The 26,992-nt window shown below is 34.0% G+C and overlaps 2 long non-coding RNA genes across 2 annotated transcripts in view; one reads left to right on the forward strand and one right to left on the reverse strand.

Moving 5' to 3' along the window:
- LOC144366808 (uncharacterized) overlaps positions 1-26,726 on the reverse strand; it is a 167,451-nt gene extending 140,725 nt beyond the window's left edge. The window contains exon 1 of the long non-coding RNA XR_013425947.1: positions 25,939-26,726. This is a non-coding gene — a long non-coding RNA (uncharacterized LOC144366808). The remainder of the gene's footprint in view (positions 1-25,938) is intronic.
- On the forward strand, positions 25,285-26,578 carry LOC144366809 (uncharacterized). The gene is made up of 2 exons (XR_013425949.1): positions 25,285-25,743; positions 25,900-26,578. It is a non-coding gene; the product is annotated as an uncharacterized LOC144366809 (long non-coding RNA).
- Positions 26,727-26,992: the final 266 nt, after the last annotated feature.

Below are 26,992 nucleotides of genomic sequence, written 5' to 3' on the forward strand. Positions count from 1 at the left end.
CAGTAATCAAATTTTTAATGAGATAAACTAAAAGTCAATGTACTTCAAAAACATTTAAGTTCTAAAAGCAAACAACATGGATTTGTTTTTAATTTCATCTTTAAAAAAAAATCAAGCCACAAACCCAAAATTCTTTATCATAACATTTGCACTGGTTTAAAATTTCAGGGGGAAGAAAAAGGCTAGCAGCTCGCCCACTCTCCCAATCACCAATATCTGAAATCTAATATCCCAAGTCAGAGAACTACAAGCTCTCTTGCCATAAGTGCCAAAATAGGCACCTAACTCCTATCTACAAGGGTCTGGAAATAGAAGCCCAATTTTGAATAGTAATCAATTTTCTTCCACTTTGAGTATATTATCTTAAAATAACTGCTAATCCATTCCCCCACTCTAGAATATCTAAGATTCACACCTGAAAATAATGCTCTGCATTCACACTAGTACTTCATGCATTTAGCTCTAAAATGAGACGACCCAGAGGGGCCTCATCCTTTTGCTCAAACCAGAATCTGATGCCTCCATTGAAAGATTCCATATTTTATACTTGAAGGAAAGTGATTATAGTTAAGTTTATAAGGTTAGTAAGCTCTTGTCCATAACATTAAATCCAAAGAAACAAGTCTACCTTGACTTTAAACATACATACAAACACACACACACTCACACAGACACCCCACAGTTAGATATATCATTTTAAAACTTTTTAAGTAACATTTCTTGAACTGTGAATCCTTGAAATACTTGTTAACCATGTTGTACACAACTTTTTCAGCAATTAAAGACTAACTAGTATTAAGTTGCAAATATTAGCAAGAAAATTAAGTAGAAATAGTTCATGCCTTATTATCACCTAATTATAAAAATTATCTTAAAAGGTTATGTGACTTATTTCAAATTCTATACAGTTAAAGCATAATTACATTCATAATTACATATTTGAACTTAAATTATTTTAAATTAAATATTCTGAATTTAAATCATCTTTATAAATTTTATAATTATGGCATTCTTGTAATTTGTATCAAATTCTTTAAAAATGGTCTAATCTAAACTTTTAAGCCTTTTTAAAAAAGTCATTAATTTTCAGTCATCTTTTGATTGGATTGACATTTACATGTAAAAAGATATAGGTTATTACTTTTGCATTTAAGTTCTGTTTAACAAGGATAAATAAAAATCATTAACTAAAGGTTATTTAAAGTTTTTAAAATTAAATAGTGGGTTTCCTAAACTTTGGGATAATTTTTGGTAAATGCTTTTTGTTTAAAAACTATCAACTGCCATATAATTACAAATGCAATTTTAATCTATTGCTTAATTTGAGATAATTAAATTCAAAGATATCATGACTAGATATTATAACTTTTAATTACACTGTATTTGAGATACCTAATTTTATATCACTATAAGAAAAAAATTACAGGTCATATACTATTCTCCACTTTATTTTAATGTCAAGATATCTTATCTCATAAAAAATAATCTTTCTATTCTAAGAAAAAATTTAAAGTCTACTGGCTATGACATTAAATCCACTTCCTGTCTTCAAATCATTTATAAAATTTTCACAGTGAAGTGTAACTTATTCAGAAAAATCCCAGTTAAGAATTTTAAGTATATTTTATAAGTTCCTAGAATCACTTGAATTTCATGGATAGCTAACTGAAAAGATTTTAAACTACTGCAATGAGATTTTTTTTATAACAACAAACATCAATGCAACAAAATAGCTAAACAGGAGAAATACTTCAGGTGTCTGCTGAAAATTCAATTATTTCTATATATTCTAATGCCCAAAAACCAAATCATTTTTTTAAAGTTTATGATGGTTTTTCATCTATATGAATTTAGCACAAATTTACTGGTTAATTCCACTCAATATAGTTCCTTCATATTTACACAAGTTAAATAAACAAAAATCTTCATGCTTCTCACAGAAAGCCAAATTAACTTCCTATGTGGGAAGAAATTTAAAAAATACACACATGTAACATGCTATACTAAGTACTATAGAAAATTCATGGATAAGCTTTCAGGCTGAAATTTTTTAAACTATTAGAAAATAGCAGGGGCTCGAGATGTGGCTCAAATGGTAGCTCGCTCGTCTGGCATGCGAGAAGCACCAAGTTAGATCCTCAGCACCACATTTAAAAAAAAAAAAGATACTGTGTCCACCTAAAACTAAAAAATAAATATTTTTAAAAAATAGCAATATTATAAGTATCCATATTCCCACCAAAACATAATGTTCAAATTATACATTTAAATTCACACAAATATGAAATCATATTTGCATTACATATATTTTTAAAAAGTTAAGCCTGCTGTGTACCATCCCCAAAATCACTGTCTCCTCCTTATTAGCAACCACTATTATGATTTTGATATGTCTTCATAATTATTTTCCATCTTCTAATTTACATATCTAAATAGCAGTTGTGTTTTGTATATTTTTCAGTTGACAAATGGTATCATACTAAAAGTACTTGCTTTTAATTCAACATTAATTTTCAAATGTATTGATATCAATATACTTTCTTCCTCTTAACAACTGTACTGGAACATACATGCATATACATTTTAGTTATCCATTTTCCCACTAATGAATATTTAGGTTATTTCTTATTTTTCATTATTATAATACTTTAACAAATATTCTTAAACAAGTCTTTGTCCATACAAAAGTTTATCTAAAGCACTGTTTCTCAACTTTGGCACTACAGATATTTTGGGATGTATCATTGTCTATTGTTAGGGTTTGTCCTATGAATTTTAGGACATTTAGCAAAATACCTAGCCTCCACCAATTAGATGCCAATTATAATCCCCAGGCCTGACAACCAAAAATATCTCCAGGAATTGCCAAATGTCCTCTGGTGATAAGATCACCCCTGCTGAAAACCACTGCTTTGAAGTTTATATAAAAATAAAATTGATGGGTTATATGCATATTTTCCATTTTACTGGATACTGACCAAATAGCTCTATCAACTCACATTCCCATCAGCATATAGTATCTCTGGTTTCCAAACACTCTTGCCAAAATTTGATAATGTGTGACTATTTAAGCTTTTCCAATAAAACAAATCATTAATTTTCCAAAGGGCGGACTGCCATTGGAACTAGTTAAGAACAAGTGGTAAACATATGCCACTTTTTAAGAAACATAAAAACCTTAAACTTCAACAAAGAAAAATATCTACATTATTATTCTCCCTTTTCTTCTAGGCCCCTTTACCTTAGCATGCATGCGATTAATATACTGAAATACTCCTAACTATTTAAACTCATTTTGCCTGGAAGCTTCAAAATCATTATATTTGATTTATATTTCCTAATGAAACTTTCAAGGCCAAAGATTTTTGAATAACTCACTTGAAATATTTTGACAGATATCACTTATGGTGAAAATTATACTTTTAATTGCTGGTTTGTAAATATAGAAATATACTACACATATATAACTTCATTCACAATGCAAATACCTATTCCCAACTCCCTATCCAAAGAACCTATTAAATAAGCAAACTGGCTCTATAAATGAACTCAGATGGAATAAAAATGGTGGAGTAACCATACATTCTGCCTTCCCCATTCCATACCAAATCCATAGAAATTAGACCCAAAATTTGTAGTTCCTAATTTCCAGTCCTCTGAAAAACTCAATTTTAATTCCTGTTCCTATAAGATGCCTATTCTGTTTATTAAATATAGATCCTCACTTTGTATAAGCAATCTTGTATGATTTCTGTTATTGGCACCTAAAGAACTTGTCTAAGGCGATGGCACATGAAACGATTGATGACTTAACTGATAATGAATCCAACTATAACCAGAAAAGAAAACCAAGGCAGGCCAGAAACTCAAAAGAATACCCAGAAGATAAAAAAAAACAAGACCTGATTGAAATTAAAATACACACACACACACACACACACACACACACACACACACACACACACACACAAATTTCCACAAAATATAGAAGTATTCCAATAGCAATTCAAATACAAAAAGACATGTATTTGAAGCTAGAGGAAGCCTGAAGACCATCAACAGTATGATTATTAAGACTATCCAGGCATACTTCCCCTTCCCACCTCTCATCACAGTGCCAAGCCCTGGACAAGGTGGCTAGTAGGAGAGTTAACCTATCTCTCTCCTCAAGGAAAAAGCAGTAAGTATGGGCCCTTGATTAAAACCAAACTATCGAAGCCTGATACCCAACCTAAAGAATAGATATCTCAACATTTTATAATAAGGAATCCTTAGACGTTCTGAGGAGTTGTGTAGACTAATCAAAGCAGTGTCCTAGAAAGATTAATACAGCATCAATAAGAAAGAACTAAAGAGAAGAAAGAATACAGCCCAGGAATGTCAGTCTGGAAACAAACAAACAAACAAAAAGGCATGCAGGTCCTGAAATACTGATACAGACCCTACAAAAAAATTAAACTGGGTAAGGAAAAAAAAATCAATTTGTTGGATGGCTTAGTATTGTAGGAAAGGAAAACAGGGTAAAGATTGCCTTCAATCATTTATTCTGTTAGACAATAGTTATGAAAAACTTTATTATAATATTTCTAGCACTAAATATTATTAAATTAATATGAGAATAAAGAAGTCAAAATTAACAGTGAGGTTCTGAACCTCAGAATATGGGATGAGATGAAAAGAAATCTGAATTTAAAGATAAATGACTCTCTGCTTTAGAAATGCTGAGGTTTTTGTCCTAAGAATTTCATTAATGTTAAAAAGACACTTTTATACCAAGTATATTTATAAACCTTTTTAAATTTATATTATGAAGTACTTGATAACATGAAGAATAAGATATAGAAGATGTTATAAAACACACAATAAACATGGTAAAACTCATTGCTGAATCCAAGAGCAGAACAATACCACTATCTTCAAGATCCTGGAGTATTCTTCCCCATATCTAACCTTTTGCCCCTCATGCACATAGATTACCACTATCCTGAATGTTTTCTTAACTCTACCTTACTTTATCTTAATTTTTTGCTCAATATTTACATATTAACAATATACTTGTTAATTTATCTTGAAGTTGCCCATCTAAAACAATACCATACTAGATGTATTTTTCAGTGAAGTGATACTATTTCTTCACTAAATGTTAGAGTATTTCTAAGAAAATGTGGACACATGACTGGAGGTCATTCATGTACAATGGCCTATGACATACTTCAATGTATTAAAATGCCACAACTTGTTCACCCTGTCTCCTACTGATGTTACTTAAGTATTCTCAGGTTTTTGTTGTTACAAATAATACTTCCACACAATATTCTTGAACAAATCACCTGGTATACATGTCCAAGAGTCTCTCTCAATAACCAGAAGGAAAATTGTGTGATAGGTTATAGGCATGTTCCATTTTACAAATAATGCCAAGTTGTCATTTTGTTATTTACAAAGACACATAATAGAAATAAGAAGCCAATACCAATAACCACCATGTAAAGCACATGCCCAATTAAATTTATATCACATGCAAGCACACAAATCTACTTGCAAAATAATCATCACCATTTTTAATGTCACTACCTAAAAATATCTCAGGAAACTGGCTCTGCACTCATTTCACTTCTCTCAGTGAAACTATTATTTCAATGTGCCAAAGTCTTAGACGAGGTTCTCTGTGTACCAATAACAGAAACTCATACAAAGTTGCTTATCCAAATGAAAAACACTAAAAAGAAATAAAGATATCACACAGAACTGATGAATAGGAATTACAAATGCTGCCAAAAATTAAGGCTATTTTTTTTTAAAGAGAGAGTGAGAGAGGGGAGAGGGGGGGGGAGAGAGAGAGAGAGAGAGAGAGAGAGAGAGAGAGAGAGAGAGAGAGAGAGAGAGAATTTCTTTTTAATATTTATTTTATTTTTTTTTTAGTTCTCCGCGGACACAACATCTTTGTTGGTATGTGGTGCTGAGGATCGAACCCGGGCCGCACGCATGCCAGGCAAGCGCGCTACTGCTTGAGCCACATCCCCAGCCCAAAGGCTATTCTAATCTCTTAGGGTCCTCGCTGGTAATGGGATTCATTTTTCTTTCCACACTCCAAGCCCTTCTGCTTCTCCATAACTATAGGCTTGTCTTATATAGGTTGTCTCAGGCCCAGTTTTTTACCTATCTTTTACCTATCTTTCCATAAGAAAAGCCTAGTAAACTTTAACTTGTATCTTTGTCATCTAACATTTTTTAAATTATTGAAACACAGCTTAGCCCAATTTAGCACAGAGGTCAACCCAAGATCCTAACAGCTATGTAATGGTAATAATATAAGGGTCCCACTGACAAATCTGCAATGGCTCACCCTTGGCCAGAGATATCACTTCTCAAACAAGAGCCTAACGTTAGCAGACATCTAAAGCAACCAGAAAATTATAGTGAAAAGTGTAATGAAGTGCAACTGAGAAACTTAACCATAATTATGCAACTCACTACAGTACTCACTAGTCATTCTGATAGTAGTTTTCAGTTTATATAAAGCTAAATACAACACCCTCCATTTCTAATGCCAAAAGCCATTTCTGACTATTTCTCACATTCTACCTTTTATGCTTTTCCTATTGCTATTCTTATTCAAATTCTCTTTGCAGAACTATCATACAATTAATCCAACTTCAACCTCTTGATTTATCTGGAGAAGTCCTCTCCTGGTTCTTTTCTGACATCTCAAGTTTTCTTCCCTTGTTATTTTCCCTCTGTTTGACCTCTTAGTTTTTAGAAATTATACCAAAAGCACATGCAGCAAAAGAAAGATAAACTAGGTATCAGATTTTAATTTTTCTGTTTTTCCAAGGAAAACTTAAAAATTCACTTTAACAAAGTAAAAAGAATCTCCCAAAGAATGGAACAAAATGTGTCCAAATCATGTATATGGCACTTTTACCAACATATAAAAAAAAAAAACTTAAAATTCAATAAATGGAAAGAAAATTCAAATAAAAACAGGGTAAAGGATTTGAATAGAAAAATACTCAAGAGAATATACAAATGGCCAATAAGCATATAAAAGATGTTCAGCATCATTAATCATCAAGGAAATGCAAATCCTAAACACAACAGGAAGTTAGCAAAATGGTAAAGCTAAAAGCTCCAACTTCCTCCTCCCCACAGAAACAAAGTAACAGTAACTATCAGAATCAACTTTCCCAAAACTACAGAGCAAAGTTTTACAACAAAGCACATACTGAAGAAAAAGGCAACTCTAAACCTACTTTCTGATATTTTTAAAGGCCCCAGCCCCAAAGCTGATGAAAGAAACAAATCGACATACTCAAGAAGCTCAATGAGCTCCAGGTAAGATAAATTCAGAGATCCACAGAGATGCATGATAACAGAACTGTTAATAAAAAGAGGCCCTAGGAAAGCAAGACAGAAGTGACTCATCGTGAACAAAGGATCCTCAATAAGATTAACACCAGCCTCTCATCAGAAACCATGGGGACCAGGAAGCAGTAGCATGATATGATCAAGCACATAAGAAAAAAAAACTTGGCTAATTGTATGTGTCCACGTGGTTGGGCCATGGGATGTCCAAACTCTTGGTCAAATAGTATTCAAGTGTTATCTCAGAATGTTTAGGATTAGATTACATTTGCATTGACAGACCAAGTAAAGCATGGTGGGAATGCTTCATTCAATCAAAGACTCTAATAAAAGGATTGAAAAAGATAGAACTCATTCTGACTACCCCAAATCAGGACATTGGTCTTTTCCTGCCTTCAGATTCAACTGAAATGTTGGATATTCTTGTGTCTTCCAGTTTTCATACTAGAACTTAAGCTATTGTTTCTCCTGATTTTCAGGCCTTCATTCTGGAGCTACAAAACTGCAGCTCTTGGTACTTCCCAGCTTCTATAATCTTGTGAACCAATTATTTATAAGACCCCGCATCTGAGGGTGCAGCTGTGTGGTACAGCATCTCTGTAGCATGCATAGGACCTAGCACCAAAGAAAAATGTGTGTGCGCGTGTATGCGTGGGTGTGGGTGTGCTGTGTGTATGTATGTGCATGTGTGTGTATGTGCATGTTCTCCATCCATGTTTTTCTGAGTCTGTTTCTCTGGATACTCCTAATATAGCTATCAATAAAAAAAATTACTTAAAAAAATTCTCTATATCTGGCAAAACTGTCTTCCAAAAAACTTAGGGACAAAGAAAGACCTTTTCAGATAAACAAAACCTTACAGTCATTAGCATTAGATTTATCCTATAAGTAGAACTAAAGGGAGACCATAAGTCTAAGGGAAAAGGCACTGGAAAGCAACTCTAGGCCTTGTAAAGAAATAAATATTCCAGTGAAGGTCAATATATGGGCAAACATGAAGACCACTATTATTGTATATTGGTTTGTAACCTTCTTGTTCTATTCCTATAGATTTTAAAAACAAATACATAAAAATAGTGATAAATCTGTTACTGGACATAATACATAAAGATGTATTTTGTAATAAGAACAAAAAAAAGAGGGAGAGGATGGAGATACACAAGTACAAAGATTTATCTACCTCTACAGTTAGGATGGTATCAATTTGAAATTGGCTGTTGTAAATTTAGGATATTAATAGTCATCTTTATGGTAACCACAAAGAAAATATTTTGTATATATTAAAACTTACACAAAAGGAAATGAAAGAGAATAAAAATGATTCACTACAAAAATCAAGTATGAAAATAGTAATGGGAAAAAACAAGGAACAAAAAAGGCATAACTCAGAGAAAACAAATAACAAAATGGAGCAAGTATGATTTCAAGTATCAATAGCGAAGCCAAGTATGGAGGCATACAACTATAGTGCCAAGTACTTGGGAGGCTAAGATAGGAGGAACACTTTTGCCCCACAAATTGGGGACAAGACTAGGCAACACAGTGAAACCCTGTCTCAAAGTATCTGTAGTTACTTCATAATACATTAACATGCCCACTTAGAATAATAGACTGAATATCATGAAAAAACAGTAAGAAAAAAAGACTTGAAAAACAATACAAACTAGATCTAACATATATAGAACACCACGCCATGTTACAGAAAAATATACATTTGTCGCAGATGCACACAGATCATTTTCCAGAAAGACTATTCTAGAAAAGACTAACCAAAAATCAAGTCTCAATATTTTTTAAAAAAAGTCCAAAATCATAGGCATTTCTTATAACTACAAAGAAATAAAGCACAAACAGGTAAAAATTAAATACTAGTCTTAGATAACCAATGAGTTAAAAAAAAAATAGAAAACAACAAAACTTATCAGATGCAGTGAAAGCATTATTCAGAAGAATTTTATTGATTTTTTAAAATAAATGACAGCGGAATGCATTACAATTCTTATTACACATATATAGCACAACTTTTCATATCTCTGGTTGTATATAAAGTGGGTTGACACCAATTCGTGTCTTCATACATGAACTTTGGATAATGATGTCTAGCACATTCCATCATCCTTGCTAATCCCCTGCCCCTCCCTTTCCCTCCCACCCCCCTGCCCTAGCTGGAGTTCCTCTTCCTCCCAGCTCCCTCCCTACCCCACTAAGAATCAGCCTCCTTATATCAGAGAAAACATTCGGCATTTGTTTGGGAATTGGCTAACTTCACTTAGGATTATCTTCTCCAACGCAATCCATTTACCTGCAAATACCATGGTTTTATTCTCTTTTATTGCTGAGTAAAATTCCATTGTGTATATATGCCACATTTCTTTTTTTTAAGCATTCATCTACTGAAAAGCATCTAGGCAGAAGAATTTTTTATAGGTGTAAATGACTACATTATAAATAAAATTTCAAATCAATAAATAGCTTCCCCTTCACTACAGAATAAAATTCCACCTCTCTACAGCCTGATCTTCAAAGTCTCCCATGAAATGGATTCAACTCACATACCTAATGTCAACTCTTAAGTTATCCTTGAGCCCTATAAGTCAATCTCTCAATTCTTTTAGAATGTCATGTCTTTCACATCTGGACAGTTTTTCTTAAGACTTTACCCACTTAACAAACTTTGTCATCCACCCTCCAGGACCTATAGGCTCTTGTTATTTTTCAAACTAACTTTCCTCAAATATAAGATGCCAATGAATTTTAAGATATTTGCCAATTTTGAAGGTGTTATGTGGAAAAGAAAATAAACAGCATATAATAAATTTATTCCTCTGAATTCCCTCAGTACAGCATTTATATTTCTTATTTAACTTCTTAGGCTTCTTTGTATTATGACTTAATACTGTCAATCTCTATTATATCACAGACTCGTGAGGACAAAAATTCTGTCTTGCTTATATATAATATTGTAGAAATCTCACTATGGAGTTTCAGTAAGACAACCTGGACTTGAATGTGTTAAGAAAAAAGAAAATAACACTTTAACACTTATCTCACCTGTATTATCAGAATAAATTAGTGAATATACATTAAAATCAATTTGTAAAGTGGATCTTATTCAAATGCAGGATTTTGGTATTTTAAAAGATATTTACTAAACTTAAATGTCACACTGCAAATCTGTCCCTCTTCAATATCAAAAGGTACATGAGGGAATACAGGAAATTTTTTTTCAAGTTCCTATAAAATTACTACATCTCATCATACTTCAATGACATAATAGTTACCAGGATTCAGGAGAGCAAAGAACCCTTCCAACACTCTAGATAATCACTAGGTCATGATTAGCAATTCCTATTATTGATTCCAGAGAGCAGGTCTATGACTCACTCCCATTTCTAGTCCCATAAGCAAGGATTTTTCAAAGAGTATCAAAATATCCAAGGAGGGAAGTGCAATCTGAAAACAAAATAGCACTCTCCCACTTTTTATTTGTATTATTTAAATACACTGAATGTTCAAGTAACATAAAAGGGCATATCAAAGTGGGACACCAGCTGAGGAGCATGGCACTGGGAAACACTTCAATAAAAAAGAATAAAGACATAAAATGAAGAAAACTTTGAGTGTTCATGTCCATCACATCTCTACTACCTAAACTACTAGAATAACCTCTTCATAGTTCTCACCTGCAGTACAGCATACTCCTCAACTTATCTTCTATACCATGGCTATGTTCAGCTAGAATAAATCAACACATTCCTACCTTTTCAAGTAGCTTCCTGTCAACTTAAGAATAAAACTAACCTTGTCTCTGCCTGGCTTTCCAAAATTATTTTATGGTCTTGGATGCCACAAACTCAATGCTCCAGCAACAACTATTCAATCCAAGTTTTATACATATGCTTTAAACTCTTTGAGGCTTTGTGTCCTTGTTATACCTTCTCCCAGCAATGTCCCTTCTTTACCAGGTCTGATCAATCTTTCAAAACTTGGCTCAACTTTTATGACCTGCTAAAAGTGTTCCACAAATGACAAAAACTGGGCCAACTGCAGCTCCCTTGAGTTCCTACAAAACATGTGCCTATCTCTAACTGAAATGCTAATCTTAATACTTTTTAAGGTATTACATTGCTTAAAACTTTTAGTTGTCCCTGCTCCCAAAATCTTTTTAGGAGCTAGTGCTGCAAAGACACATAGGCATATTGATGAATATTACACACTAGCAATGTAGTTGTTGAGCTGGTCAACTAAACTCATTTCGGATCCATTCCCCAAAATTACCCTGCTGCTCTGTATAATATACAAATGTATTTCCCAAGAAATCCTGGGATCTGGCAAAGATTTGTCCAGAAGGATCTGACCAGTGGAGAAGCACTGATGGGTAACTGAAAGACGAGAAGTCAAATTTTCTCCCTTTCTCTCTACTTCCTGTAACATCCCTGACAGAAGCTATGTCCTCTATAACTCCAGTTCCCCTCTGATGGCCCAGCTCCCATCATGCAACCATTAAGTTCTGGTTTCCCCACACAGTCTTGTTTTTATAGTCTGGAAACACCACCTATTCTCATCTTCCCTCTCGGTTTGAGACACTGGAGGCTTTCTTCTGTAGTTATTTTCTAGGTTATATCACAGTTCTCCATTTGGCTCCTAAGCAATTCCATTATCTACGGAACTAGTTCTGGTTAACTTTACTAGATGCTGAAGGACCTACTGTGGTCACTATTTCCTATATGAGTCTTGACTGGTTTCATATGCCATTTTAAAAAGAATATATCAAAAATGTAACACTTCAACATAAAAAGTACAGCATAAAAAGTTTCAACTGAAGAAAGCTTATTACACAAAAACATTATTCAGAATACAGACACAGAGGGAGAGAACATTATGCATTAAATTCTTAAGAGTAAAAATAAAGAATCTAACATTTTATTCATACCGAAGTAATCCTTATTGGGATGAAGTCTAGTCAATTGCAATATTTGCCTGAATTAAGTCAATCACTTATAATAAAAATGTCACTTTTTTGAAACTTATTTAGTAGAGGGGGAAATTGGAAGGATTATGGAATTTGGAGTCACTGCAGGCCAAGACATCTGTTCGGAGGGGAAAAAATGTTAAAGACCGCCTGTCAGTGAATTATCATTCAAATCCACAAAACTCAGTCTTTTTTTTTTTTTAGGACAAATCCAACTAATCAGTTAAAAACATCTATGTTTATCCAAACATATTTCATATTTTAAGATTATAAAGTAGTAAAGTTGAAAGGAATCACCTTGAACATAAGGAATAAATGCACAATTTGTAAAGAAATGTTAACAGCTACTTATTATAGGGCTTCTCAACTCTTCCCTTTCGTGTATTCATTATATGAAATTCCTTTAGAAGAGCAAAACTGATAAAATTTTACTTACTGCCCAAACAAATTTCAGGAAATGAAACACACCTAGAGGAAAGAATACTATTTTTTGTTTTTATTTTATAATATTTCTTAATCTCTGAACATATATTATTGATCTCTACAAATATATATGTATGTATATGTACATGTGTGTGTGTGTGTGTATATATATATATTTTCCCAGTGATCTCCAAACTAAAGCAAAAAAATCAATTTAAGATTACAGACTTTGGAAGAATAAGAGATATAAAGAAAGATGGGCCTGACATTAATAACAAGTAAGCCTAAAATTCTAGAAACTTACATAAACCATTTTACTCAAAACCCTAAGAGACAATTTTACAATGAGAAAACAAACCCCAAAAAGATTACAAAATCTTTCCAAGCTACCTAATCAGAAAACATTAAACTCACAATTTAGTTCAGTAGTATCTGGATCTACATTTTTTTAAGAATTTCTTTTTTAGTTGTAAATGGACATAATACCTATATTTTGTTTATTATTTATGTGGTGCTGAGGATTATACCTAGTACCTCACACATGCTAGGTGAGTACTCTACCACTGAGCCACAACCCCAACCCCTAGATTATATTCTACTACTTACTATACCTTGCTTTCTCTGTAATGATATGCCTTGAAGATGATTTTTGAATCAGTAAATTCATTTTTTAAAAAAAGTTAAAGCAACAAGACAGTCCCTAGGCTAACATTTTAAGTAATCTTTAATATCATCAAATGTTCACACATTTTTAGCAAATACTTGTATAAAGAGCTTTACAGCATCTACTACGTTCAGCATCTGCAAATAAACAGATATGATTAAGGACCTACCTCCAACAATTTCTAAGTAAATACATATGTTCATGAATACTGTTACTCAAATATGAGATCGGCATATCCAACCCCTCATCCTACCTACTCCCTTCACTTTGTAAATCATATGTTGATAGAATGAACTCATCAGATCTTCTAGGTCAGATGCTGCTCTTAGTTGTCTCATGTGTGAAAACAGGATGAAATGCTGAGTCATTGTCTAAATCTCTTTGTGCAATTTTGATATATGCTTTCTGGACATTATATGGCCACCAATATCCTCCACACTATTACTCAAATCAATGCCCAACTCTAAAGAATAAAATTTTATATTACAACCCCATACACATATACATGCGAATGGGGTTGTAATATAAAACAAGTTTTCTATAAATACCACAATTACTAGGCACAAAGCACTTTACATTTTCTAACTTTTTAAAAATTCTAATAGCAACCCACTAAACTATTCATAAATCACTGGCCTACAATTAGAAAAACACTGCTCTAGAACCTAACCACTCAAAAGGAGTATTAACATGACATGAGCATTAACATGACATGAAATTGGAGGAGGAAAAAGTTAATAAGGAGAGGCGGGTGGGAGGAAAGGTGCTCTCCAAACATGTGAACAGCTAGTTTATCAACTCTCCCAAGCCCCTAAAAATCTCAATGGTTCCCGATAGGAGCCACAAGCTTGTAACATCTAGCCTGTTCTTCCTCCTCCTTTTTTTCTCCTCCTACCCATTACCATGTCATCAAAGGTATTCCCTGAAATTATAGTTTTGGGGAATTAGTGAATTATTTTTTGCTTTTTTATTGTTTTAAACATGCAGAAAATGTACCATTTAATCATTTTTTGTATAATTCAGTGGCATTAAGTATATTTACAATGTACCATCATTACCATTATCTCTACTCAGAATTTATATCATCTTAAACAGAAATTGTACTAATTAATAAATCTTCCAATGCTCCTCCTCTATCCCTAATAACTTCTCATTGATTTTATACTATTTTGTAAACATACACAAAATAAGTGAAAATAGAAAAATGAACCCCAATAGACAGGACTGTCAAATTCTGCTATGATTATTCACCTGTCCTTTTCATTTCACTCCATATATTTAGAACAAATGAACAGTTTAGATTTTTCTCAAATAACCACAAAGTCATTATAATACTGACAATAATTTATTGATATATTCAAATACTAAAATTTTAAAAATCAATTTGTTTTAAAATTTCATTAATTATCTCAATTTGGCAATAATTCCTAAATTTCTTACATTAAGTGATTTATGAAGGATAATTATTACTCAAGACAATAGTTTCATATAAAAACTTTCTACTGACTTCTACCCTGTCAATTACATCACTAAGCCACTGAGAGAATACTTTGCTTTTCCCACTGAAAAACTAGCATCTTATTTCTTATGTCAAAAGTGGAATATTTTCTCAGCAAAGTATCATAAAAGTAATCTAGTAAAACCACTAGCATCATTATTTTAACTACATAATCATGACTAATTAGAAAAGTCTATTTAGTGTTACATTTTAAAATGGATTACTACCTGAACTGGAAAGAAATCTAGATTTCTTTTGTTTAACCTATAAGTTTTTATAATAATTTACAGACTGTGGAGATACAATTTCACCTAAAAATTGTTTCTTTTCCAAAAAAAGTCAAACTAGAGCATGCAAGAGATAGATGAATAATCTTTACTTGACAACAGTAATTTCTACTCCTATGAGGACTCACTTTAATACCTAGAGATTCCATACAAGATGAAAAATACCATTTCAAAATATAAAAGATTAGAGGACATAAAAGATAAAACAGAGGTTCATTCAAATTAAACCTCTAATGTTACACATAGCACATGAGTTAAAATGAAATTACCAGCCTGTGGTATATAAACAACCAAAGCTCAAAATATGAAATACAAAGCCAAATGTTAACAAGAAAAAACCTACAATACCTTTAAGTGTCTTTTCTAATCCTGGATATTTTTACTAATGCAAAATATATCAATTTAGAAAGTATAATCTTAATGTTCTTTAAATTTTGTGATTACAAGGGATTACCTCCAAGATCAAAAGCAGCACTGTATGAATACTAATATCACATGATATAATAGTACAAAAATTTGCTGCTGCTCAAGTTCTGCTTCATAAATGTATAAAGAGAATTAGAAACATTTAAGATGTTTAATAGGAAGCATTTATGTATGTGTGCTTAGACAAAGCTGTCACTATTTTTATCCAAATCACTTCCAAAATATTTGACTGAAGATATGAACTTCCTGAAAGAAAGGCCCCCCTTATTTTAATGTCTCTGTAACCTGAAAAACTCAAAAGCTACAATAACATTTCTGTGAACCAACATTCCAAACATGACATCTTCCAAAAATAACCTCTGAATTGTCTTCATTATTTTTATAATTTTACTATGTTTTTAGAATGCAGTTTTAAAATGTAACCAGCTAGTAGCTTCCACAAGTTATCACTCACTATGAGAAAATGTATAGGTATTGAGTGAAGAAAAACTAGAAAATAATGTGCAAAATATACAAATAATTTCACACCATAAACCTTCTAATTTTATATCTTCACTATAAATAAGAAAAAGGTCTATAAAACATTTTACAGAAATTAGTATTATCAATTCACATAGTGCCCAATTCATTGAAGTGATCTGATGACTATTTCTCTAAATTATTGAAGATTAAAGAATTTAACTTCTGAAACTAAAGTATAAACCTTTAAATACATATTTAATAACCACTTTTGGATGAAATTCCTAAAAAATTCAACTTGACAACTGTCATGACTTAAACCTCAAAAATGTGTACACATTGCACTTGGCAATGATTTTAACATATAAACATATAACACACACACACACACACACACACACATAAAAATGTTAAGTCACTGATTGCTTCTTGCCTTCTTAGCAACTGCCTCTCTTATACACCATGAAGAATGGGAAGCTGCCCAAACTGTGGGCAGCCTACTTTACCCAAAACTAATCTCCAAATCAACAGGTAAAGCCACATTCTGACATTAGCTTGCCTTCAAATAAAAATGTATCATTATTCAGTATTCTTAATTCTTCAATAGTTAAAAAATATCAATTATATAAAATATATTTTATATAAATTATATATTTTGTAATTATATATCATATAAATGTTATATTTATATGCTATATAGTTTATTTATATTTATATAATTATATGTTATAAGTATATATTAACAATATTTTATGTAAGTTGTATAATAAACAATTTCAAATTCTTGGCAGATTAAATTCTATTTTACTCAGGAAAAATTTTTAAGCTGCCATATACTAGGAACCTAAGAGTCAAAGACTATATGCAGTGCTTTTATAAACATAACTATGTCCCCTCCTCCCTATGATATACCTGAAAGGTAGATTTACCATTTTACTAATGAGAAAACTAAGTATGAGAAAGGAGATAGACATTTGCTCAAGACCAGTCCAGGTCCACCTAACTTTAACATGTGTTTGCTCTTCCCACTATTTTATGCTCTCCCTTATACAAACCTTGTTCATAGGTTAACAACATATTACCAACTATTATTTCCCCCAAAGTGTTCGGTACTTGGAATAATAAATTCATTTCTAGGAATGCAAATACTAGGGCATGATGTTTAAAAAGTTCTTCTTGGTTTGACTTTTAATATTTCAAAGATGAATATAAATAATTACATCATTGACATAGCAAGATTTAATGATATTAATTATTCACCACAAAAGATTTGTGAACAGGCCAGCTGTGGTGGCACACGCCTATAATCCTAGCATCTCAAGAGGTAAGGGCAAGAGGATCAAGAGTTCAAAGCCAGCCTCAGCAACTTAGCAAAGCCCTAAGCAACTATGTGAGACCCTGTCTCAAAAAATAAAAACGGGCTGGGGATGTAGCTCAGTGATTAAGTGCCCTTGGATTCAATCTCTGGTACCAAATATATATATATATATCTGTAAGCTGACCAAAAATCCAAAAGTTGAGTAATATATTTGCAAAAAGCACTGTCAAACAATCTGTTCACCAAGAGTAAATTCACAACTAAGGATGAGGCTCAGTGGTAGAGCATTTACTTAGCATGCACACAGCCCTGGATTCATGCAAAAAAAAAAAAAAAACAATTTTCCAAGAACAAAATTATGTGACACTCAAAACTGCTTAGTTATACTCTCTTGTTTTTATTTATAATAAATGATTTATAATGACTCTAATATAAGTGTTTTCTTTACAGAGAATATTATTTTACACTTCTGTCTGCAACCAATCTTATTTCAATCAATCCTGATAGGCATTTTTGTTGTGTATAGAATTCTAGGTTGGCAAATTTTTCACAGCAATATAACTCCACTGTTTTCTGGTTTTCATTTCTAATCTTCAGCAGTCAGCTGTCAGTGTAGCTGCTCAGCTACTCTGAGCATAATCTGTTGCTCTCCCACAACTTTTTAACACCGTCTTTGCTTCTGGTGTTCTCCATTTTACTAAGAAGTGTCTGTATTTACTTTAAGCTATTCTGCTTACAAGTCTTTAAGTTTCTCAAATTTACATTCTTCTATTTTCATCAGCTCTGAAAAATTCTCAATTATCTCTTCAAACACTGCCTCCACCTTTCCTACTATTTTGCCCTTCTGCTCTTGAAAAACTGATGAAGTATTGTTAAATTCTCAAATTATGTTTTCTATGAAAGAGGACACATTTTTTTAAAAAAATAGACATTTGCAATTTTTTTTAGTTGTAGATGGACACATGCCTTTATTATTTTTAATGTGTTGCTTCGAATTGAACCCAGTACCTCACATATGCTAGGCAAGTGCTCTACCACTGAGCCACAACTCCAGCATGAGTTTACATATCTTAACCTCTTACTTTGGCCCATTCCCTTGACTGTGATATTGTCTTCTCTCCTGTATTTAGTTTATTAAGTCTTACTTGTTTTTTAAAGCTTTTAACCACACCAAGTTTTTTTCATTTCAATTATTAAGTTTTATTTTTCATTTGTAGAAGTATTCAGGTCTTTTCAAATGTATTAGGTTGCTTCTTCCTTAAAGATATTTTTCATCTTTTTAAACATAGTTGTTTTATAATGTGATAATGACAATATCTGAAGTTTTGAGGATCTATTTCTAATAGTATTTCTGCTGCTTCTTAATTATGGTTCCTTTTTTCCTTGTGCAACTGGATATATTTTATCATGAGCTAAGTCTTTAGAAAGTTATTTGTAGGAATTTCCTGTGGCCCATGATAAAAACTTTTTAATCTCAGGATTTTGATTTCCTTCTGCCAGGCAACTACTACCGCTTTAAATTCAAGCTTTGACAATTTGTGGAAATCCAGGAAAGGAAGGCCTGTGGTTATAACTACTTAGGAATGAATAATATTTTTTTCAGGTTCTAAGCAACTGTTGGTGCAGTCTCCTGTGGGCAAGAGCATAAATTCTTGAGAGTTCCAGTGTTATATGAATTTCCTATTAGACTTCTCCCTTTGGGCCAAAATGGGCTTTAAGTTGTATCTCCTAAGCCATGTGAGACCTTCACATCCAAAGGAAAACTGCCCTTGAGGGAAAAATGTTTTTATATGCTGCTTACTGTTCTGAATTCCTGCTTTCACAGATTTTGTTTGGCCATTTCTGTCATGTTATTTCTTAATATCCAGCATTTCTAATTGTTTTCAGAAAATTTTTCTGTCCACATATCCTGGCTAACCACATACTCTGTTTGCAATTTCAAAAGGCTTCACAGACTAGGTTTGGTGGTGCATACCTGTAATCCCAGAGACTGATCCTGCTGGGGCAAGAGAATGGCAAGTTCAAAGGCAGCCTCAGCAACTAAGGAGGGCCCTAAGAAAAGAGTGAAACTCTCAGAATAAAAAAATAAGAAGACTTGGGGATGTAGCTCAATGGTAAAGCATCCCTAGGTTCAATCCCTGGTACGGGAAAAAAAAAAATAAAAGCTTCACAGTTCTATAGGTCAACCCTAAATTTCATTTTGTAGAAATCTGTACAAATGAAACTACAAGGGACAGTCTATCTTTATCCAGTTTGATTCACTATCAAGGATAGAATCTTGCCAATCCTAACAGATCCTATTACAAAATTATTATTTAGAAAACTGGATAAGATTCTGTTCTGAAATTAATAGAGCCATGTATAATTGCTATGGAATTTACTGGTCTACTAATCCCCTAGCAATATGTAAACTATACAAAAATCCCATATTTGCAACCACTGGAAGCTTAGGTGGAGTGGCAAAAGATGACAAAGAAGAACTGAATTCAGTTTTATTTCTGCCAAGAAACAAAATTGTAAGGAATAATCAAAATACCAAGAATCACACACAAAGAAATAACCCCAATATTTATTAAACTGTACTAAACAAATCTAGATGACATAAATTATTTTGCTAGAAAAATCTGAATTACTGAAATTGATCCAAGGAATGAAAATTACAATAACTAAAGAAAAAGCTAAGAAACTGCTTTAGTCAAATAGGCTAATAATTTCAATTCATATTCTTTAAATTGTTTCAGAGCACAGCAAAAAGAAAGTTTCCCTGTTCTTTGATGAAATTAGTATAATACTAACTCTAAACCTGACAGAACACATAGGTAAAATGCATGGCTATTATACTTACAAATATGGCTACAATCATCCACAAGAAAGTAATAACAAGTAAAAATCCTTATTAGAAAATATATTACAAACATGGTTACTACAGAATATAAGAATTTGAAACTAAAAAACTATTAATTTGCCATGATAGCAAGACAAAAAAAATGTTCTATCAAGAGAAGGCAAAAGAGGCATTTTATAACAGTAAACAACATTTCCTACCATTAAAATCAGGCACAAAACAAGAGGCCTGGCTGCCATCACTATTAATTAAAACTATTCTGAAAGTGGTAAACCAAAAAAATTATATAAGCAAACAAAATAAAAGGTATAAATACTAGAAAGGAAGGGGTAATCAACCAGCAATGTTTACAGCTATTTTCTACTTGGAAAACCAAAGAGAACCAGAAAGACTATCAGAAATCAGGAGAATAAATATAGAACAGCCCCCCCAAAAAAAAATTAGAAAGAATGAGTAAAGTCTGGCTCTACCCAGATATGATAATGCATTTAAAGCTAAAGGAAATTGTTACTGCTGGTAAAGAGACAGCTCAATGGAATAACACCAAAATTCCAAAAATAGACCCAAGAAGATTTGAGCATTTAAAATAAAATTAGTGTTTCAATTCTGTGGTAAAAATACAAACTTTTCAATAAACAATGCTTTTTTCACAATTTGAAATGAATAAATTTGGATCTCTACAACCTGTTTGTACACACACACACACACACACACACACACAAATATTTCCAGATGGGTCAAAGATTTACATGTAAAAACATGAAACTAAAAATTTTCCCAATTGCAGTGGTATCGATCAAGTGTTAAGTTTTAGAATCTTGGGATAGAGAAATCTTTCCAACATTATCCCCACACCAAAAACCATAATAAAGTGTAGTAGCTATTCATAAGGATTTTAAAAAGTATAAGAGAAATTTTAAAATAAAGTTAAAAATATTTATAATATATAATAAGCAAAGACTTTTTAAAAATTTCCAATATATGAATAACTCTTGAAAATCAGTAGGGAAAAAAAGTGAACATCCCCAAAACTTAAGTTTAGGTATTAAAGAAATAAGAATAAAAGAATTTTATCAGTCTTTGCTGCCACACTGACCAAAAATAATGATTTAAAATACCAACTGGTAACAAGGTTATGGGCAAATGAGTCCTCTCCTGTACTAAAAGCTATAGTATAAATTACCTTTCTATAAGGCAGTTTGATTGTAAATATCAAAATCTAAATTATCCATAACCTGTAATACAATAATCCCAATTCTACAAATATATTTGAAGTAGCAATATCAATGCATGAGAATTTATGAAAGACAAAATTAAAAGAACACTGATTACAAATTAGAAGCACAGGGTTGGGGTTGTAGCTCAGCTGTAGAGCGCTGGCCTAACACATGCAAGACCCTGATTCGATCCTCTGCACCACATAAAAAATAAATAAATAAAGGTATTATGTCCAACTAAAACTAAAAAGTAAAATATTTTTTTAAAAAATGTACAACTTCCATTCAGTTCATTCAGATAGCCTTATGTAGATATACTCAATGACACTAAAGATCCACAATATTTAGCACCTACATGATAGCATTAAGTATTTCATACATGCACACAATATTATACATACACACTCATTCATTTAATTCTCCAAACAATCCTGGGAGGTAGTTACTATTATTAAGACCATTTTAAAGATGAGAAATTGAGGCACTGTGAGGCTAAGTAACTGGATAGCATGGCATTAATACAGACATAATAAGAGAAATTGTGAAAATATTTACATAATTAATAACTAAAAATATAAATTAGAAGTCTTCCATTATTTAGACAGGCAACAAATGCTCCCTTGAGTTTACAAGTAATGATGTGGCCATTCAGCTGTGAAGTCCAGGAAGTACAGCAGACCAGGTATGGCCATGCACAGCATCAGGGTAAGAAATGAAAAAGCCAGCAAGTGACAGTGCAGCAAGGACAAAGCTACTCCAATTTTCAAAGAAAGAATTTGGACAACTGTGACCAACAATTAGTTTGTTTTCTTTGTGGGATTCAGGAGCATTCAACCACTGAGATACATTACAGTCTTTTTTTTTTTTTTTTAATCCTGCTAAGTTGCTGACTGACTGGCTTTGAATTTGGTGCTCCTCCTACCTTGGCCTCCCAAGCTGCCACCTTACTTCTCAGCCTTTTTTTATTATTCAATTTGTATAATGTTTAATGTTACTAAACCATTGCACAGGCATTGTTTTTAAATGTTTGTATGACATCATTAGAAAGATAAACATTTTCCTAAACATTTAATGTGTTTTTGAGAAAGCATTTTACACCTGAGATTTGTTTATACCAACTTCCTTCCCAAACTCACAACTGCCCCATTAATAGAGAAAATGGTGCTACTAAAAGCAGCCCACAGTTCCTCTCTTCCTACTCTCCCATTGCCTCCCATCCCACACCCATCAAAAAACTTAACATTTCTCAAGTTCAATACACACACAGTAGGCACTGCTATCCTAGTGATCTATCCTATCCAAGCTGAAGGAAATGCCTTATCTCAGGTGTAAAAACAAGGAAGTTGAAGAAAAGATAGTATGTTAACATTTTTATGAAGTACAAATTATTTGACTTAAAAGATAATCTTTCATTCTGAGGTTGTCCTTACTTTTTCAGTATTAAAATATAATAATAGCCGGGCATGGTGGCACACACCTGTAATCCCAGCGACTCAGGAGATTGAGGCAGGAGAACTGCAAGTTAAAAGCCAGCCTCAGCAACTTAGGGAGGGCCTAAGCAACTTAGCAAGATGGGGTCTCAAAAAAATAAAACATGGATTTGGCTAAGTGGTTACGCCCCTTTTCCCCTCCCGTGTGTGTATTAACCATTGCTTACTTTTTATTGTTCTTACTGGCCAAAAAGCCAGTGACCCAGTCAATCCCTGTATCTAAATGTTAATACAAAGAAACTCAGTCAACCACTAAAACCTAAATATTAGGATAAATAATATAGAATAAATAGCATGTATGTGTGCGTGTGTGGAGGAGCATAAAGGATTAAAAACTGCAAAGTCAAAAGGAAGTATATATTTTACATTTAGCAATGAGGTAAAAACCAATTGACACTGATCCAGCAAAGAAAAAGCAGAATACAACTTTACAAATTTCAGTTTCTTATTCAGAAAAGATTGTAAGCACTGATGATTTTCATTTTTGGTGGGATAAAACAGGAAATAAAACAATGATAACTTTTACTTTTAAAATGAAAGTGAAGGGGCTCAGTGGTAGAGTGCTTGCCTAGCATGTATCAGGCACTGGGTTTGATTCTCAGCACCTCATCTAAATAAATAAAGGTCCCTTGAAAACTAAAAAAATTTTTATAACAATAAAAAATGAAAGTGAAGTTCATAATTCTCAACAATACTAGAAAAATAATTTAAAACAATATCATTACTTTACTAAATAATAAGGCATCATAGAGAAGATTGTTAGAAACAAAGATTCTGAAGTCAAACAGAGCCCAGCTGTGTATTAGCAATGTAAACCTAGATATGCTACTTTACCCTGTTTCCTTAAATCTTGTTGCGTTAAATGAGTTAAAATATGCAAAGTGCTTAGAGCAGTGGTTGGCACTTAGTAAGTGCTTTAAAAGTTCGTTACACATATAATTTAATAACGTGAAGCAACAAAGGCAAAGTAATCACTAGAATGAAAATGATAAATATTATGGGACTAAAAGTAGTGGCTATTATACTTTCATAAAGTTCTTACAAAATACTTAGCAAGTGTAAGGCCCTGGGTTCAGCACCATTAAAAAAAGGAACCATTTTTATATACATAAAATATATAAGGATCTGTGTGACCTTATACTTTTTATTTTATATTATTAAAATTAGAAAAAAAAATCTGAATCCAGTTACAATACCCTCAATGACTGTTTACATTATATGCTTCCAAAGCTCAGAAACACACTACCCCAATTGAGTACACTACTGCATTTGAGAGAAAGCAGAAATTACTTCTACCAATAAAAGAAACTTTCATATCAGCAATAACTCAGACACATGATTCCTTGCCTATACACTGACCAAACTTAGTTATTCATATCTGACCAAATTTTCACACAGCACACCAAACTTCTATAGAGAAGAAGCAAACACCTGAGCACACAGAATAGGCATTAGCACTCCTTCAATTCCTCCCCTGGGATCCAGACTTGGCTTACTCTGCACAAGGGATTTTCTTAAGCAAGTTTTCTTAGTTCACCCTGTCATCTGACCCTTCTTCCAAGCCATGTCTACACCCAGGGTAGATTATTTACTTAAATACCACATCACTATATTTCTTAGACATCCTTAGTACTCAAGAGTAGTTGTCTCCCCCAGCATTACCTTAGAAATGTAGAATATTAAGCTGCATCAACCATCTACTAAATTAGAATCTGCATTTTTAACAAGAGCTCCAAGTGATTCCTATGAACATTCAGGTTTGAGTACTGTTCTGACACTGCTGCAGATCGTTGTGATAATTAAGTGTTCGACTACATGTGAATTCAGAAATTTGGTATGAAAAATCACCAATACATCTGAAAAGTCCAAAAAACAAATAACCAATCTGAATTGGTTATAAATTTGACACTGACAAAGGTGTTCAGTGATTTTTCAGCAACGCTACGTTTAATGACTCCTGCTTTTATTTTGTGCAATAGCCCAACACTAATAATGTACAATTTGGAGAGGTGGGGGGACTACATTTTGATGTAGGAAGACTACTACAAAGTGATAGAAATTTCAGAGCGCTCGTAAGTTAAAATTTCGGGATTTACTACAATTCAGAGTTGATAAATACAACTCTGTCCAGAAAGTCATTCTTCAAGGAAGATAACATCTGAAAGATGCAAACTTGAACAGTTCATATTCCCCGAACTACAACTATTTAGTAACTGGTACTAACCATAACCTTAGGTCACATGTAAGAAAAGAATCTTGTTTGGGAAGGCTGTTGCCAGAAGGGGAAAAAAAAAAAACTTTCACCCCCCGCAAAGTTTCTCCACATGTCCCAATGGATAGGCCTCAAACTTGCACGTTCTTACAGGTGAATAAGCTGAGGTCGTATTACAACAAACCAAGGAAAAGTTAAGGCAAGGTTTCTCTATTCTAAAAGCCGCATTTTAGAAGGCTGAAGGACTCCGGGCCCACTTCGCTTCCGGCCTGCGAAGGAAGCGTGCCTCCCAAGGCTGAAAAGAACAAGGAAAATGACCAAGTAGGAAGTGAAGCCCTACTGCAGCCACCAAGCTCTGCCCTCTAGCAGGCTGGCCTTCCAGACTAGCCCCCGACCTCCCGCGGGAGGGAAGGCAGGCTGGCTGGAGGCAGCACCCCGCCCACCTCCCAGCTGCCTGCCAGAAGCCACAGACGCGGGGCGGGCGGCAGCTGCCTGGGGCCTTCCCGAGACGGCGGCGCGAGGGGAGGCAGGACCAGTCCTGAGAAGCCGGCGCGGGAGCGACTGCATGTGAGGGGCTGCACTGGAAAAGGCGGAGGGCTTGGGCTTTTTTACAATTATCATCATCATCATTATTTTGTTTTACCGGTGGCGCAGATGGGTTCCCCAGCTCCTATTCCCTGAATCCTCCTCCTCCCCTCCTCTTTCTCTCTGTCTCTCCCTTAGTCTGCCGGGAGCTCGGGGAACCTGCCGGCCAGGCCAGACCTGAAAGAGAACAGGGCGGGAGTGGGTGGCAGCGGTGACCAGCGGCCACGTGAACACGCTCGCGCCGTAACGGAGGCCGTCTCCTGTAGCGCGCCCTCCCGGCGCTCCACCTCTAATAACCCCGCGGCCCGCGGGCCTGGAACGCTCTTGCACAGGCGCCTGCGCGGGCACCGGACTCGCTCGCTCTCGGGGCCAGGTGTCAGGGGCCCAAGAGGCCGGAGTAGGTGGGGAGTGAGCCTGAGGCCGGCAGTCCTCCCATCAGCCGGCTGCTAGGGCGCATGCGCGCAGCGCTTCCTCCCGCCTTCCAGCTGCTGGAGGTTGAGTCCGCAATTGTGTCTTCTTTCCAAGTTTGCACCCACCAGAACCTTCATAGTTGGGACTGAGGAGGAGAGAAGTCAGCCCGTGGGACCCGTAAGACTTGGCGCTCCTGCCGAAAATTTTACATCTTGTCCCATGTAAAGGACCTTCCCATTTGACGTTTTTCTGTAGCTGAGTAGTCCTCTGACCCAGGTCGTCTATCATTCTGAAATTTATCCAAAGCTGTCGGACTCACTAGCACTCTGTGGAAACCTACTTTGTTATAAAATCCATAGAAGTATAAATGTCATAAAAGTTATTTTTATAAGCCCACAGTGCTAAACTCAGGTTTTATCTTTTCCTTACAACCTAGAACTGAATCTTCAGCCCAGTACTCTCTCCCTGAAGGAATGATGACAGGTCACCTGAAAACAATCAATGTCTAAACCCTTGCCTTGTTGCCCTTGACCTCTGGTTAATCAAGATTTAAGATTCCCTTCAGCTGGAGCACGTGGGACCCTGGTGTTTATTTCCCCAATATGAAAATCCTTTGAATGGTAATGCTAATTAGAGTGGTAAATGCTTCACCTAGTAAAAAAGATTTATGATCTTTTATTAGGCTATCTTTACAAAGAGCTCCAAAGGAAATTGATTCTGTTGGTTCCTGAAAAGGGAAACTAAGGCAGAGAAAGTTCAGATTTCCAAAAGTTAGCTACCTTGAGAGGAAGATGCCTGTGTGGGAGACCTTCCTTCATAC

This window comes from Ictidomys tridecemlineatus, chromosome 9 (assembly GCF_052094955.1).
Source record: "Ictidomys tridecemlineatus isolate mIctTri1 chromosome 9, mIctTri1.hap1, whole genome shotgun sequence".
Lineage (NCBI taxonomy): Eukaryota > Metazoa > Chordata > Mammalia > Rodentia > Sciuridae > Ictidomys > Ictidomys tridecemlineatus.